Here is a 17,729-nt window from a genome sequence, read left to right on the forward strand (position 1 = left end):
TTGCTAAAGAACTAGGAGTCACCAAATGAAATTAATGGGTAGCAGGTTTAAAACCAACAAAAGGAAGTTTTTCTTCACACCATGCACGGTTGGCCTGTGGAACTCCTCGCTGGAGGAGGTTGTGAAAACCAGGACTTTAACAGGGTTCAAAAAAGAACTAGATAGATAAATGAATGGAGGTTAAGTCCATTAATGGCTATTAACCAGGATGGGTAGGAATGGTATCCCTAGCCTCACTTTGTCAGTGGCTGGAAATGGATGACAGCGGAGGGATCATTCATTGATTCTGTTCTATTCACTCTTTGGGGCGGGAGTCTGCAACCAAAATTGCAAGAAGAGCCATTTTTTTTTTTTTTTTTCCAAATTCAGGTACAAAATCAATACTCTGAGCTGCAGTTCGTGTGCATACAAGGCAGTCCTTATTAAGTAATGTCAAACCCCTGTTTTAAGAACAGCGCACAAATGGTTATTTGTGCCAGTTAGAAAGTTGTTACCCCAACTCCAGGCTTTACCCTCTGCATGCTGCAAACCTGCCCCCCCATCACCAGGTTTACCTCCCTCTGCCCCGCACCTTGGGCTTAACTCGCTTCAGTGCATAGTTCTACTGTGGCTGCTGCCTCCCCCTACTGCTCACCACCACCTCCTCAGTGCTGCTGCACAGCTCTGGCAGGGGCAAGCTCTGCTGCCCCTTCCTGCAGCTTTCACACCAGCTTAGACTTCTGCCCAGCTGGCTTTACCTTCCAGGCGCCCTGCCCTGCCCTGCCACGGCTGATGGCTGAGCAGTTCCAGCTGCTGCCGCTTAAACAACAGAACTAAATTCAGGTTGTTCAATAACGCGCAACTGAATTTAGTTTTTTGTTTAAGCGGCAGCAGCAGCCTCTGGAGCTGCACCTGGAGTCAGCGGCGGCAGCTCTTGGAGCTGCAGGTGACTCCTCAAAACCCGCATGTGGCTCACCCCTGTTCTGGGGTGTCAGACATTGGCCTCTGTCAAAAGACCGGACACTGGGCTAGATGGGTCTTTGGTCTGACCCAATCTGGCCATTCTTATATTGCCTCTCAGGCCTCTGCGTGAGGATGAGTGAATTGGTGTTTAAGGGCTTTGCACTTCTGTAGCCTCCTTTTATCTTAGTAGTGTTGTGGTTTTGTATTAAGTTAGCATTTAAAATATCAGCCAAAAAAAAAAGTCAGAAATTAGGCTCCTTTTGATGATGATGATAAATCTCTGATAGGCCTGAATGGTATCCACACCACCCCCAGACATCAGTGTTCAGCACAGGGATAAATGAGAAGAGAAGCTGACCCATGTTGTGCTGGAATGTGACTTTCTCTAGTGGTGTTGATGTTGTGGTAGCTGCACACATTGGTGACGTGGAAATAAACCTCTCGTGGAAGGTACAGATTGTCCTCACCCAAGTCTGCAGGCTTGGGAGTAGCCTAATTGTGGGCTGGCTGATGGGGTCAGTTCTGCTTGGGGATTTCCTTGGAGGGACGCTTTAAATAAAAGATGGAATAGTTTGCAGTAAGTGGCACAATTTGAAGCCAACTCCTTGCAAACACTGCTTCTAAGCGAGCAAGAGATGGTTTTTGTGATGTTTAATCCACTTACTTTGGACAAGTGGTACAAAATAGGGGCTTAAAATCAAGCTTCCATGGCATTACTGAGATCTGACATGGTGTTTTCGAGTTGAATTCGAGAGAGAGAGAGAGAGAGAGAGTGTGAGTGGTGTTTTTGGCTGCCTACCATGAGATGCCTTAAAGAGGCCTGATTTTCCCTGGGATGGGTATTCTGCATTTTGACAATAGGATCCTTCTGAAGCGTGCCATGTTGGGCTGGCACCCAGCATCATTAATAACTCTCCCGAAAATCTTGACTGTTGTGTGACAGTCTAATTTAGTCAAGTAAAGCAGGCATGATGGTACTGGCTAGTGCTAGCTCCCTGCAGGCTTCCCCCTCCACCTTCTTTTCCTCCATTCTCAGCTGTGTCAGTCCACCTGAGTCCTTAACTGCATGGTTGAAACTCAGCAGAATCTGCATACCTGCAGTTGTGATCTGTCAGAAAACTGGTGGTAGGCACCTCCTTACCAGTAGCTCACAGTGCACTTGTGATGGGCATCTGTTCTGTACCACGTTCTTCTAAAGAGCACCAGAATGTACACGTGGGGATAATGATGAAATCTAAGTCTACAAGAGCAAAAGCACTGAAAGCCAAGAATCAAACCACAATTTGCCCAGGTGTTTTTCCCCTAGAATCACTAGATGATGATTTGTTGCAGATAACGAGTTGCTGGTATCTTGTTCCTGTAAGTCAACCAGGAATGAGAAGTTGTGTAAATGACACTTGGAAAGCTGACTCACTGGGAACTCATCCATCCCCACTCTGTAAATCTTTTCCTCGTTTAGGAGTGAACCCTTTTTATTAAGCAAGCAAAACGTGCACAGCAAAGGATACAGCTCAAATGGCTCTGGAGGAGAAAATCTAGGATCTCTTCCCCAACTCAGTCAGTACTTGTCTGTCTCAGTTTTTCTCTTACAGTAACTACTGCATATTTATGCCACCTAAATGCTTGTAAGTGATAACTGAAAATGCTGAACAAATGCTATGTACACAGTAGTTAACTCTCCCTTGTAGCATCCACTCTGCTGTTCTTTTCAACATACATCCCTGTGCTCTGTAGTTCCAGTTGGTTACAGCCCTGAGCACAATAAATAATGATCCTATGCAGGCACACTCGGCAATGCTGGGATTGAAACAAGAAGCTCATTTGCACAAGGCAGTTAATTCTCTGCATGTTTGAATCTCTGAGACCATCTGCGTCCCTGCCGAGGCTGTGGAGGTGATAGAACTCTCGGGATATAGTCTAGGAGGTGGATGTGAAGAATATTGCCTGCAGTTAACTTCCCTGGGTCAGTGGAGGACAGCCTCATTAGCTTTGGAAATAGACAGGGAGCTTTGTAGCTAGGAAGTACCTCTAGGATGCAGGGCTGATATGCGCAGGCACTCTCTCTTGTCCTCTTATCACCTTCCCCCCAAGGATCTCAATGGGCTTTGTTGGCCAGTGAACAACACGTCATGATGCCTGCAGGAGGTCAGTAAGAATTCACATTCCCCTCTTACAGATGGGGAAACGGAAATGAGATGATGTACGCAGGGTTAAAGAACAAGAGGGTTCTAATCACACAGGGTCTCCCAATCCCTTGCTCTGCCTGCTAGAAGCACTGCTTTCCTGACTTCTGGTATGCTGTGGTTTGACTGGAGAGAGAACAGATGGCCTGGGCTTGAAGGATGCAGTGGTGGGCGGGGGAGAGGACAGGGACTTAAAAATGGCTTTGTGTGAGACCAGCCTGGGAGCAAAGGGCTAGTATTGCCTTGCTCATATTTGAGTGCCTCCTGGGAGATGGCTCTGGGAGTGATGACAGACTCAGGGTATGTCTGCACAAGAGATTAGGTCGAATTTAAGGTCGGTTTTTTAGCATCCAATTTTGTAAAGTCAGGGTTCATGTCCACACTGGCGCGCACAGTCCATGGAGTGCATCCGCATTAGGGCTGTTAGATTTGACTTTGTCAGCAATGCTCTGTGTGGGTACCTATCCATAGTTCCTGCTGCCCCTTTGCATTGTGGGTTAAGCTCCCCCAGTGTCTGGTGGAAAAGAAGGTGCTGCAGGTGGTGAGGCGGCAATGCCCAGAGAAGAGGTGCAAATCCTGGAGAAGGATGCCTCTGTTAGCAAGCCAGAGAAATGCTCCACGTTCATGTGGCGTATTCCAGTGCAGGAAAGGCTGCTGCTCTTTGGTGATCTGTACCTGGATTTCCTGGAACAAATTACATAGGGAGGCTGTGGAATTTCCATCACTGGAGATTTTTAAGAGTAGGTTGGATAGACATCTGTTGGGGATGGTGTAGACAGTGCTTGGTCCTGCTGAAAGGGTGAACTGGACTCCATGGCCTCTTGAGGTCCCTTTCAGTTCTAGTGTTCTGTGACTTCGCCATTACATCTGTTCAATTGATTTAATCTGTAGACATGTGCTTTGCTTTGGTCGCATGCCCAAACGCTACTTTGCATCACATGGCTGTACAAACAGCCTGTTAGTCTGTAAAACCCTGAGGTTGTGTAGGGTCTTGGCCTGTGCAAGGGATAAAACGAGGCTCAGTGCATCTTCTCTCCCTGCCCCCCGCTCTCCTTTAATCTATGGCAGACATTCTCAAATGTCACTGCACCGCAATCCCCTTCTGACAACGAAAATGATTGCATGATCCCAGGATGGAGGACCAGTGCCAAAGCCCCACCACTTCAGCCTTTAGCCTTGGTCGTAGGGGGTGGGGCTCAAACTTGCTGAAGCCCAAATTCAAAAAAAGAAAGGAGTTAATCCTGGGGAAACCTTTGCAGGTCCCCCCGTTCTTGGTCTTTGGTTTCCAAGTGCAGGCTTCTGTCGTGAGGGGGAGAGAAGGTGCTCTACATTCTAGATACAAAAGAGGCCCCTGTATTGTTTGCACCCTGGAATTTATAATGAGGCTGTGATACCCCACTGTGGGACACTAAGTGGATAGAGGCAGCTGGTGTCCTAGGTCCTCTCAGATAACCTGAAGTGCCTCTTAGCTTCAGAATGTGTGAGGTCCCGCTCTCGCTGCATGGGTTAAGCCCACTGCCTCTGTCCTGCTTCACTTAGAGGGTGTCACACCTGGAACCAGAATTAAAGTATTTGGATCTGTGAGGGCATGTCTGCTTGGCATATTACTGTACGTCAAGCCATCAAGCGAGGGTGTGGGCACCGCTTTGCGGTGTGAATCCTGGGGTTTGACTGTGGTGTATAGTACTATATGCTTTGGAAGTAGTAGATCTGGTGCACTAATGATTCCTAATGTGTTTTGTTTTGTGTGTTTTTTTTTTTTTTTTTTTTTTTGACTGCTGCACATTGAATGGTGGTTTTCAGAGAACATCAGTCTCTCAAGTGGTAATAATAAATTTAGACCCTATCACTTTGTAGGAATAGCTTGTTTTCCCGCTATGCATTAGTTCGCATTTGTTAAAACTGAATTTCATCTGCCATTTTGTTGCCTGGTCACCCCATTTTGTGAGGTCCTGCTGTAAGTTTTTTGCAGTCAGCTTTGCATTTAAGAATAGGTCCCTGTTGTATGGTAACTGATTTAGATTCAATAAATCAAAGGGAGGCAGTGGGGAATTAGGCCATTGTACCTGATCTCCTCTTAAGCCTGTGCAAACTTCATAGCACTTGCTACCATCTGGATTAGCATCGATTTTTGAACTTGTAGTGCTATGTGTAACTGAAGTAAAGTACCTGTCCTCCTTTCAGAATCGTGGAATACTAGAACTGGAAGTGACCTCAAGAGGTCGAGTCCTTTCCACTGCTCTCATGGCAGAACCTGGCACCATCTGACATCCCTGATAGATATTTTTCTAACCGGCTCTTAAATATCTCCAATGATGGAGATTCCACCACTTCCCGTGGCAATTTGTTCCAGTATTTTATCACCCTGACAGTAGTAAAGTTTTGCCTAATGTCCAACCTAAACCCACCATGCTGCAATTTAAGCCCTTTGCTTCCTATTCTATCATTAGAGCTTGAGGAGAACGTTATGTCATGTCCCAAACACATTCTACCTACACAGCATGGAGATTGTGGTGATGAGACATCTAGCTTGTCGGGCTATATCTACACTTCCAGCTCCTGCTGGCACAGAAGTGGTGGGTAGGACAGGGTGTGAAGAAGTGTGATCCCTGACTACCATAGCTGTGCTGGCAAAAGCCCCATGTAGAGAAGCTACTTGTCTTGACAGAACTGTACTCTTACAGAGAGAGCTTGGGGGTGTGTGTGCGCGCGCGCAGAATAAGCTTCTATCAGTAAAAGCACAGTTGTGCTGTGATGACCTATGTCCACACACTGAGTGCTTTCCCAGTCTAGCATAGCTGTACTGCAGAGTTCACTCAATGCAGCCATGCCCTTCTAGAACTAAGTAAAAGGCAAGTGGATCCTGTACGTGTTAAAACGATAGTTAAAGGTGCTCCTGTTTGCTTGTTTGTGTAGAGAAACTGGTGACCTAAGTCATTGCTCTCAACCTTTTCCTTTGAGGGGGGCAGCCCCCCTAGATGCTATAAAACTTTCATGGGCCATCTTCACCATAACTGTTTTGTTTTTTGTTTTTTTGCGGGGGGATTCAGTAGATTCAAAGCCAGGCCAGCACTGAAGGCAACAAAAAGGACAATTGCCCAGTGTCCCATGTCACAAGGGGCCCAGGAAGCTAATTTGCTCAGGGTTTGGCTTCAGCCCCAGGTGGCACAAATTGAGCGTCAGCCCAGCATGGTGGGACTTGGGCTCTGGATTGCTTTCCGGGGCCCCCCTGACTGGATGCTAGTCCTGCTCTCTAGTTTTATTTTGGTGGACCCCCACCCCTGAAACCTGCCTGCATGCATCCACCTCAGTTCAGAGCCGCTGGTCTACATGACCGATTGTGTCTAATGGTGTTTGTATAGACCAAATGGTGTTCTGAGAACTAGGCACCCTGAATCTCTGACCTGAAGAGCATTCAAACAGGATGGAGGAAGGGGAGCCATAGCAGGTAGTGATAGTGCATTGTGCCCTACAGGGCAACAGTTGTTTTGTCATTCCTTTGCGTTTGGCTAATGTTTCTGTGCGGAGGGGATTAGGATTTACAGGGTTTTGGAAGATGTGCTAATTTATTTACAAGGAAGTGTGGTGGTTTTTTAAAAGCCCACTGGGGGCTCAATCAGAACCATGTGGTTTAGGGATTGAGACTCACTCAGCCCCCACCCCCATGCCTGGGATTTGGCCTTTACATAACTGATGCTTTTGAGGCTTATACGGACCGAGCATGAAGAGAAGTGAAGTATGCACTAATTCTCAGTCTCCAAATCCAGTCTCGGCATTTCTCTAGCTCAGTCCAGCTCTCTGCATTTCAGTCTTGTTTTTGTTTTCATATTTACACACGTGAATTCTGGGCATGTGTGTGAGATTATCCTCCAAGGTGCTCTGTGAATCATATTTGTCTGTGACAAAACACACAACTCTGCGTCCCCATATGCAGTATTATCTGGATTAATTAACACAACTAACTTTTCTTATGTCTTTGCACCCTAACAAGAAATATACAGTACTCTAATGTGAACCTTTGGTTCAACTGTCTGTTCCTCCCCTGAGAAAGTCAAGTAAACACTCTTGGAGAGTGTATATAGAACCATACAGGTATGAGCACCTGGCATGTCATTTAAGAGATTATTGTGGGCATGGCTGTCTTTTTAAAACCTGGAACTCCTTATTAACTGATGTATTTTCTCTCCCCCCCCCCCCCGCCTTTGCTTTCATGTCCTGCCCTCCAATGGATTATGGCACCTCACCTGTGGGCACCCTCCAATTGGCTCATCATTGGGTGAGTACATGTTTCGTTAGATCACAGTTTGTTTAAAAAAGGCACATGGATCATAATTTCCACTCATAGCAGTCTATCTCATTTTAAAGGTAACTGGCTTGGCTCGCCGGGCTTATCCTTTGGCGGGTTGTTTTCTCTGCAACTCCAGGCTTCCCATAAGGAATGTGTGTGTCGTGAGGAAATAGGAGGTGAGGTGAAACGTGTGTTTAGGATAATGAGAATGAGTTTACGTAGCTATTTCTGGATATCTTTTTAAATTAAAGCATCACTATCAGCAGGCATTTCTTGCCAACTAGGTGAAACAGTGCTGTGATTATGTCAGAGGTCCCCTTGCAAGGGACAAGTAGGTTTGGATGGGAAGCCACCTCAGGAGCTATAGTCTGATGTACAGACAACTGAGGAGCACTTCACTATCAATGTAACAAAGGAGTGTGCAAACCACAGACAGCGAGAGAGCGATTAATGCCAGTACAATGCCTCTCAGTTGCTGCTTATTATTGAATAGTTGATTTAAAGTCTTGCATTAATTTTGTATTCTACCATAAACAATTCTTATGGGCCTCTGTAACCCCAGTTTGACTGCTTTGGCTTCATCAGTTACATGTGAAATCCGATCCTGTGTCCCTCAAGATTACTTGCCTGTTGAACAGAGTCTAGACCTGCAGGTTGCACGTCTCTAATCCAGAGCTCTCTTGTCTGGCTAGCTCCGTAATTAGCTATGATTTTACTTAGCTGAACGACCACTTGTCATGAGTGTGGCCAAGTTTTCGTGGTCCCATAAAGTTTTACAGCTGCCGGTCCTTGCCCTCAGCGTTCTGTGCTGTTTAGCTGTAATTTATCCCTACGTGTCTTCTAAGAGCCCAGTAAGCAGTGGAAGTGTTGGTAATGTGCTTGATAATATTATTCTCCCATTGTCAGGCAAATTCTCTTGTCCAGCACCAGTCAGGACCCGAGGGTGCCAGACAAGAGACATTCAATCTGTAGTGTTAAAAGCCCTTGTAACAAGGTTGTTTTTTTTTTTTTTGGACATAGATATTTTTCTGTGCACCTGGGTGCCTTATAGAGTCTCAGTTGTAGGACTGTAGATTTTGGTGCTTAGTTGATGTTTTGTCTGATTTATTTTACAATCCTGTGATGCATTAGACAAAGTGGTTGCTCTCTTCTGCAAAGAAGTGGGATGTAGGAAAGCAGAAGTCTCAGAGTCAGACTGCTGCAAGTCTCAGTGTTTATTGCAGAAATGTCAGCCACTAAAGAAGCCTTTGAGGGGAATGCAAAGGGAACATGGGAGCAGATTGGATTTAATTACCATGCAAGTGATATTACAGGCGGTCTTTCAAAATGACACTCAAGGTCAAGAGTTTGTCTCTTCACGTAGGGTGTAAAGGTCATTGCCTAATAAAAAAAAATATAAGCATTGGCCGCTGGATTTCTTTAAGAAACAGTAAACGCTACATCAAAAAGATTTTTTTTGTTTGGGTAGTTGGAATTGGTAGTAGCTGAGCATCTCTGAAAGTCAGAGCCATAGCCAGCTGATTGGTAACTTTGAAGTTGTTTTGATTAGAGAGGGTCTCTTTCTTGCATTCACAACAGAGTCCACCCTCTTAGTGTGCTAGATAAACTGCAGGGGGAAAAAAGTCCTTGGCTGTTTTTGTGTGTTGGAGAAGAAACTGGCATGTGTAGCGCAATAAGGCCATTCACTTATAATAATCAATGACACGCATTTCTACTGAAGGTTTCAAACAAACTTCCTGCACAGGATATGTCTAGGAGCATAGCCACTTCATCAGCCTGTGACCTGAATTCCTAAGAGGGCCTCTTGGCTTTTACGTTATTTGTCTGCAGCTTTTGGGATGCTTTTGCTTCTCGATCTTGCTCTCCAGGAATGGTGGCTAGACTTCCACATGTGACTTGCTTCCATATATGTGACTCTTCTGCTGACTTCTGCACCGGACCTTAGGTGTAGTTGCCTCCTTGGCCAGAGGGAGTAAAGTTTTCATCTGTTTTATCAGTGAATTAATTTTGTGGTGTGTTTTTTTGGCTTTCACTGTACTTATGCTACTTATTTAGTGTAGTTTGTGGATTATTTTCTAGCTGTATTGTTTCATAGCAACACTAGTATATACAGTACTGTGCAAAATATGCAGTGTGTCAAACAGGCCGCTGCCCAGGCAGCATACTGGATACAAACCATAAAGGCATGAGAGAACGTGGTGTGTTAGAAGGTGTCTAGAAAACTGGGGCTGATTCTGATCTTGCTTACACTGCTGCATGCTTGTAGATGTAAATGAAGGTTAAATCTTGTCATTGACTTTCTAGACTCAAGAGAATCACCCTTGAAAAGAATTTTTTCTAAATTAGGCCACTGGTAAATTCTTCTTTATAGAAATGTATGTTAGTCACTTCTGCTTGCTAGTGTGGTAATATTGACATGTTTCTTTAGCTAGTAAGCTACAAGGTGATGTTTACATGTCCCATATGGCACAGCGTGTGGCAATTTGAACACTAATGTTTGGCACAAATTTCTCGGTGATACATGGAAACAAGCAGCTTGTCAAGCAGATGACAGATGGACACAAACCAAGGGGGGAGTGCCAGGGACAAAATTGGCTTCCAAGATATGTAGTGGTCTAGGCATACTAGCCCCCTAATGGTTGCCTCTACCCCCCCACCCCTTTTTTTTTTTTTTTAAGGCATCGCAGCAAGAGTTTTGAGCAGGGCTCTGAGGGAGGACAGGGAGGCAGCTATGCTGATGAGCACGAGGAGTGCTTCTCCAGCGTGGGGGCAGCACTGGGGGAAGCATGTAGGTGGTGGTTTGAAAAATGTACTAATTAGGGGATGGTGGCAGTGCACCTCAGTACTGAGTAAGAAATTTGGGGAATGGTTGGATGAAGTGTTGGTTTCCTGTGGTCAGGTGGAAATGGGGGGAGAGAGGCGTAAATTGACACTCTTGAGGCTGAAGGTGAAGAGGCAGCACTCAAGGTTTGAATTCCTCTTCATAGTCTGCCCCAGTTTGTGTGTCACAGTGTCCAGATGATAAAGCAGTCAATTGAGCAGGGGATTACACTACTTGCTGTCCTGCCAGGCTATCTCAAGAACCTTTTCCAGAAAATTTCCTCCCTGTGTGAGTATGTTTCTTTGATAGCTTGTAATTTCAATATAGTGTGTGCGAGGGGGTGGGGGGTTCTCTTTCTACTTGCAGGTAGAAAAATACGAATAACGTTAGCTGAGAAAGCAACATTCTAAAGCAAAGCGGGAAAATTGTGCCTCTCTGCCTTAAGCTGCCGGTTTTTTTCTCTTTCTGTGTTTTTTGGCTCTTGTGTGCTGAAGTGCTGGAGCTTAAATAAAGTTATGTTGCAACCTTCCAGCAAGTGTACTTTGTTTTTATCTAACCTATATATGTGTACGCTGTGAACATCACACATCCCCACTCCAAAATATGCAATGTTGCAAGACTTTTCTCTACCTGCGCCAAGCTTTCCCACCTCACTGATGTTTTTCACTTCCCAGCAGCTGTTGTATGCTTATAGTGATAGTGGGATCCTGTGGGCTGCTATAAATTTAGATCAACTCCATTGAAACCAGTGTTTGTGCTGTAGTTATGTTGGAGATGCAGCAGTTGGTGTCTGCTACAGGCTGCCAAATCAGAATGATGAGGTAGATGAGGCTTTTTTTGACAACTGAGAGAAGTTTCCAGATTGCGGGCTCTTGTTAACATGGGGGACTTAAATTATCCTGACATCTGTTGGGAGACCTATATGGCGGCACACAAGCAGTCCAGGAAATTTATGGTGAATGTTGGGGATCGCTTCTTGGTAGAAGTGCTGAAGGACCTGACCAGAGGTCGTGCGCAGCTCGACCTACTGCTTACAAACAGGGAGGAACTAATAGGCAAGGTAGGGATGGGTGACAACCTGGGAAGCAGTGATCATGAGATGGTAGACTTCAGGATCCTGACCAAAGGAAGGAAAAAGAGCAGCAAATTACATACCTTGGACTTCAGAAAAGCAGACTTTGACTCCTTCAGGAACCTGATGGGCAGAATCCCCTGGGATGCCACCATGAAGGGAAAAGGAGTCCAGGAAAACTGGCAGTATTTTAAGGAAGCCCTGTTGAAGGCACAGAAACTATCCTGATGCGCAGCAAGTAAGTAAATATGGTAGGAGACCAGACTTGCTTAATGGGGAAATCCTTGGAAAACTTAGGCATAAAAAGGGAGCTCACAAAAAGTGGAAACTGGGACAGATGTCTAGGGAGGGGTATAATCGGATAGCTCGAATGTAGGGCAGTTATCAGGAAGGCAAAAGTGCAACTTGAATTGCGACTCACAAGAATGTGAAGGATAACAAGAAAAGTTTCTACAGGCATGTTAGCAAGAAGAGGACGATCAGAGAGGGCGTGGGGCCCCTACTGGATGAGGGAGGTAACTCAGTGACAGATGATGTAGGGAAAGCTGAAGTACTTAACGCTTTCTTTGCCTCCGTCTTCACAGACAAAGACAGCTTCCGGGCTAATGCGATAAGTGATGCATTGTGGGATGAAGGTGGACAGCCTTTGGTGGGGAAAGAACAGGTTAGGAGCTATCTAAAAAAGCTAAATGTACATAAATTGATGGGCCTGGACCTAATTCATCTGAGGGTTCTGAGGGAGTTGGTGTGTGTTGATAAGCCCTTGGCTGTTATCTTTGAAAAGTTGTGGAGATCAGGAGAGATCCCAGATGATTGGAAAAAGGCAAATGTAGTGTCCATCTTTAAAAAAAAAAAAAAAGGGAAGAAGGATGATCCAGGGAACTATAAGCCAGTCAGTCTTAAATCAGTCCCTGGAAAAATCTTGGAGGGGCTCCTCAAGGAAGTCATTTTGAGGCACTTGGAGGAGGGTAGAGTGATCAGGAATAGCCTTCATGGATTCATGAAGGGCAAGTCATGCCTGACCAATCTGATTAGTTTCTACGATGAGATAACTGGCTCTGTGGATAGGGGAAAATAAATGGATGTGATTTATCTTGACTTTAGCAAAGCTTTTGCTATGGTCTCCCACAATATTCTTGTCGGCAAGTTTAAAGGAATGTGGATTGGATAAAGCGATGGTAAGATGAATAGAAAGCTGGCTAGAAGATTGGGCCCAGCAAGTAGTAATCAACAGCTCAATGTTGGGATGGAGGTCAGTTTCTAGTGGAGTGCCCCAAGGTTTGGTTCTGGGTCCTGTTCTGTTCAACATATTTATCAATGACCTGGATGAGGGGTTGGATTGCACCCTCAGCAAGTTTGCAGATGACCCTAAGCTAGGGGGAGAGGTAGATTCACTGGAGGGTAGGGACAGGGTCCAGACTGCCTTGGACAAATTGGAAGACTGGGCTGCAAGAAATCTGATGAGGTTCAATAAGGACAAGTGCAGAGTCCTGCACTTGGGCTGGAAGAATCCCAAGCATTGTTACAGGCTGGGGTCCGACTGGCTCGGTGGTAGTTTTTGCAGAAAAGGACCTGGGAGTTGTAGTGGACGAGAAGCTGGACATGAGTCAACAGTGTGCCGTTGTAGCCAAGAAAGCTAATGGCCTATTAGGTTGCATCAAGAGGAGCATTGCCAGTAGATCCAGAGAAGTGATTATTCCTCTTTATTTGGCTCTGGTGAGGCCGCATCTGGAGTACCGTGTCCAGTTCTGGGCCCCCAATTATAGGAAGGATGTGGATACACTGGAGAGGGTCCAGTGGAGGGTGACCAAAATAATTAGGGGGCTGGAGCATATGACTTATGAAGAGAGGTTGAGGGAATTAGGACTGTTTAGTCTGCAGAAGAGAAGACTGAGGGGGGACTTGATAACAGCCTTCAACTTACTGAAGGGAGGTTGCAAAGAGGCTGGAGAGAGGCTGTTCACAGTGGTCACGGATGGCAGAACATGGAACAATGGTCTCCAAGTTGCGGTTGGAAAGGTCCAGGTTGAACATGAGGAAAAACTTTTTCACCAGGAGGGTGGTGAAGCATTGGAATGGTCTACCCAGGGAAGTAGTGGAGTCTCCATCCCTGGAGGTGTTTAAGTCTCGTCTCGACAAAGCCCTGGCAGGGCTGATCTGATGGGTTTGGCCCTGCTTAGAGCAGGGGGCTGGATTCGATGGCTTATTTAGGTCTCTTCCAGCTCTATTGTTCTATGATTCTAGGATGACTCAATTTGGCTTAAACTAGAGCTGGCCAGAAACAGAGGGGGGAGAGGAGGCATTCCAAAACTTGCCAAAAAAAAATCATTTTGAAATGAAAAAACATTACCTTTTAAAATTCTTAGTGGAATGGGAATATTGATATTTTAGATCAAGATGGCTAAAATTTGTAATGCAGTATTTTTCTCCAGACTTTTAAATACACTTCCGATGCAGGTTATTTTTATTTTTTTTTTTATTCTTTTGTTTTGTTTCTCATTTTTTGAGAGGTCTATATTACTCGCATCATCTCTGCATCTTATAAGCTTTGGTAAACTAGAAGGACTCGGGGGCGGGGAGGGGGATGTAAAAAAATTAAAGTTGTCACAGTGGTTCCAGTCTACTGAATCTCTTTCAGGAGTCAGATTTATTGTGCATGAAATTCTAGTTTTATCTGGACTTTATTAGTGCTTTTATATGTAGTCTGTTCTAAAACTAGGCAAATATCTAGATGAGTTTATGTACCCCCAGAAGGTCTCCACCTGTCCCAGTGGTACGTGTGTACTTGGCTGAGAATCGCTTGAGGTTTGACATCTGAATTAGAACCCATTTAAATAATTGAGGGAGCTCACATCTTGACACTATCGCTTTCAGGCTTTCTGCAAACTTATGCAGACACTGCATCACTGGTTTTACTCAGCATGTATTGAAAGGTTATTTTTGGTTTTTTTTTAATTGAGAACCATTTAGCTAGTTGTTGGGTTTTTTTTTTTTTTTAATTTTATTTTTGGTATGGAGATGGTGTTCCTGGAGATGTATTATTTATCCTTCACACGCGCACACCTTGTAGATTTGCTACACTTATAAAATGCGCTCATCTCAGGAACTGCAACAGTACAACACTCATTGTTTCCAGTGTGGTTCTTCTGCCTTTGTTTTGATACTAGCTTTGTTAAAATAGTTGAAATGATACAAAATGAGGGTGGGGGTGGGAGGAAGGAGAGCCTTCCCTGTTAAAAGATCACCCACTGAAAACATCCAGAAAAATTATCGGAGCTTGGCGAAAGTTGATGCAATGTGCCAAAATTGAGATTATAATGGCAAGTTTGCGTGTGGGTTTTTTAAATTAACTATAGGATTGCTGTTTGTGGCTCTGTACTAAAACACTGAGGAGTGAATACACTGTAGAGATGACTTATCCTAGAGACTAATAATGAACTGGACTAAATGATTTAATACATCTCTTCCACTTCGTTTCTTGAATCATAATGTGACAGGTTTTAAAAGCCTCCTTCCCAAAAGGTTGGTCTTGTCACAACAAAGCACTATCTGCATAAGCTTTCAAAAGCTATGGAAATATTTTCCACATATTTGTAACTTTACTTTTTATGTCAGGTTTTTTAAATTTTTTTTTTTTTTTTTTTTTTTTTTTGTCAACTATAATTTTCTCCCACATGATGATTGTTAATTTGTACACCTCTAAATGGAGGGGAAAATTACACTAGAAATCTGGATCTTAAATGACTCGGAAAGGACAGAGATTGTTGACAAATACATCAGAATTAGACCAAAGTGCATTTGTCCTACTGTAACAGAGAGAAAGCCGTGCTAGTCTATATACTATCAAAACAAAAAAGCAGTAAAGTAGCATTTTAAAAACTAACAAAATAATTTATTAGGTGAGCTTCCGTGGGACAGACCCACTTCTCTAGACCAGTTGAAATGAGGTTTCTTTTTCAGACATCTTCATAACCTTCTGATACCAATTGTATCAACATCTGTGATAACAATAAATGGGAACTGTAGAGCTAGGCCTGGAAAGCCAATGGTTGACGAGACAACCCACTTCCCCACCCAGGATATGCTTGCACCACTTAAAGTTGTTGCTGCTGTTTAGACCTAATTCAAGAACCAGTGCAGAAAAGACAAGTTGACATTTTCAATTACTTACAGCCGCTTCACAGTAAATACTGATTGTGGATATTTTCTCTCCTTTGAAATTATCATTCAACTTCAGGTGTCCTTAATTTTGTTCTATTCTTATACTGTATGTCCATTATGATCTCTTCCCCCTACACAGAGGATCTGATATTTTTCACAGTAAAAATCCCAAATTGTTGCACATGCACAAATAATTCTGCTTGAGATGGTAAACTTGTTGTTTAGATCAGCTCTTCATGGCAGGGTGAATTTTCTTCAGAACAGAGCACATTGTTGATGTTTTGTTGCTTTTTAATGTAAAATTATCTGGCACTGAAATAAGAGGAACCTGATCTCTGTGTACACTTCAATGTGGGAATCCTATTATGTTTAGAGTGACCAGACGTCCCCCTTTTTAAAGCCACAGTCCTGTATTTGAGCACTCCTGCAGGTGTCTTGATGTTTTCTTCAAAAATATGAGAAAATGTGCCCACTTCCTGTTTTCCTCCTCCCCCCGCCCCCCAACCAGTGTCAGTGGGATATGGTGCTGGCTGGATCCCTGCTCACCAGCTGCCTGCCCCCCAATGGTTAGTGAGATGGCTCCAGTGGCAGCTGATGGGAGTGGGTGTGCAAGGTGACCATCGCTCCCGTATTTGGGATGCCAAAAAAGTGTCCATACTTATTTCTTAAAAGGGACTAATTGCCCTGTATTTGGGCCCTCCCCTCCACTGACCATTTCTGCCAGCAACTGTGCAGGCACAGCTGGTGGCCAGAGAGCATGGAGGTTACTTCCCTGAGCCTTGGGAAAGCAGGGGTGGCTGCCACATCCCTGCTGCTTCCCCACCACTTCCCTGGGGTGTGCTGGCAGCTGCTGCCTCCTCCTCAGCATGGTGGAACTGGGAGGAGGTGCCCCTCCCCCCATATCTCCCTGTCCCATATTTTTGTGTGGGCCTGGTTGCTCCCCCTGCTGGTCAGTCAGCTTAGCCCCCAGTGTGTGCCAGCTCTCAGCCAGCAAGGTCCTACCCACTCTCTGGCCAGCGCTGGCTGTGTGCTGTGGTGGTTGGTGAGTTCTGGCTGGTGCCAGGTGGTGCCTCTGCTGCCCACCCATTGGCTTGTTGCATGCCCCGCCCCCCGGCTGTCCTCTTTCTCCTTTACCCCTGTGCCTCTCCAGCTCTAATTCTCCTCCTTATCCCCCTCAGCCTTGCGCCACCCACTCCCAGCATTGTGTAGAGAACCAGCTCCAGGGTTGGAGCGTTGAGCTCACCAACAGTCTGTCAGGCTCCTTCCTCCCACTGCCCCCTGCCTCTGGCTGGGCTGGCACCCCAGAAATGCCCACAATGCTCTGTCCTGGGGTGCTGGTCAGGACAAACTGAGCCCTGTGCCAAAGTCCTGCACAGCTTTAACTCAAGGAAGCCTTTCCACCTCATAGCTAAGCTTTAGTATGATGGTGATGAGGAAGTGCCCCATACCTGCAATCCCCTGGGCAGGGGCCCAGCGCCCTCTTCTCCCCATCCCCCATTCTGGGTCCTGCCCCCAGGGTACATGGGACTGCCCTGTCCCCAAGGCACCTTCCCTGCTGAGCTGCCAGTCTGGAAGAGCTCTGTGACTACTGAAACCCCTGCAGTCAGGTTTCGTGAGCTTGGGTGCATCGTGCAGCCTTGGGCCGTGTCTACACTAGCCCCAAACTTTGAAATGGCCATGTAAATGGCCATTTCGAAGTTTATTAATGAAGTGCTGAAATACATATTCAGCGCCTCATTAGCATGCGGGCAGCCGCGGCACTTCGAAATTGACGCGGCTCGCCGCCGCGCAGCTCATCCTGATGGGGCTCCTTTTCGGAAGGACCCCGCCTACTTCAAAGTCCCCTTATTTCCATTTGCTCACAGAATAAGGGGACTTTGAAGTAGGCGGGGTCCTTTCGAAAAGGAGCCCCATCAGGATGAGCCGCGCGGTGGCGAGCCGCGTCAATTTCGAAGTCCCCTTATTCTGTGAGCAAATGGAAATAAGGGGACTTTGAAGTAGGCGGGGTCCTTTCGAAAAGGAGCCCCATCAGGATGAGCCGCGCGGCGGTGAGCCGTGTCAATTTCGAAGTGCCGCGGCTGCCCGCATGCTAATGAGGCGCTGAATATGTATTTCAGCACTTCATTAATAAACTTCGAAATGGCCATTTACATGGCCATTTCAAAGTTTGGGGCTAGTGTAGACACAGCCTTAATGTTTTACACCCTTCCTGTCAGCACTGCAGCCAGGGCACTGGAAGCAGCTGGCTTGTCAGTGGCCAGC

At 45.5% G+C, this 17,729-nt stretch overlaps 1 protein-coding gene across 1 annotated transcript in view; it reads left to right on the forward strand.

Moving 5' to 3' along the window:
- The window catches only part of EPB41 (erythrocyte membrane protein band 4.1), a 217,682-nt gene that overhangs the window by 11,304 nt on the left and 188,649 nt on the right, over positions 1-17,729 (forward strand). The window contains exon 2 of the mRNA XM_074976554.1: positions 7,550-7,589. The gene's annotated coding sequence lies outside the window, so the exon portion shown is untranslated. The remainder of the gene's footprint in view (positions 1-7,549; positions 7,590-17,729) is intronic.

Source organism: Carettochelys insculpta, chromosome 24, assembly GCF_033958435.1.
Source record: "Carettochelys insculpta isolate YL-2023 chromosome 24, ASM3395843v1, whole genome shotgun sequence".
NCBI lineage: Eukaryota > Metazoa > Chordata > Testudines > Carettochelyidae > Carettochelys > Carettochelys insculpta.